Source organism: Galeopterus variegatus, unplaced genomic scaffold (genome assembly GCF_000696425.1).
Source record: "Galeopterus variegatus unplaced genomic scaffold, G_variegatus-3.0.2 Scaffold293, whole genome shotgun sequence".
NCBI lineage: Eukaryota > Metazoa > Chordata > Mammalia > Dermoptera > Cynocephalidae > Galeopterus > Galeopterus variegatus.
The window spans coordinates 347,993-348,316 of NW_007726404.1; positions in this window are offsets into that span (position 1 = coordinate 347,993).

Sequence of the window (324 nt, forward strand, 5' to 3'; positions counted from 1 at the left end):
CTTCATCCCCGGCCGGCCGGGCAGAGGCAGGACCTCCGCGTGGGCTGCTCTGTCGCGCCGCTTCCCGACGTGGCTCTTCTTAGCAAATCAGTCCTAAGCAGAGCGACTCACGTGCGATCGGACAGTTCACGGAGCCGTGCGGGACTCGGCCTCCTGCCGGGGAACTTGCCCAAGTGTAAGGGAAGTCGAGATGCTCAGGAGAAAATCACCTTCCCAACGTGAGGGTGAAAAAGAGGGGGAGACCTTCTTGTTCGGTGCGGCTGGGTCAGGGAAGGCCGTTCAAGTTCTCTGGGAAAGCCCAGCACGACTTTGGAGCAAGATGAG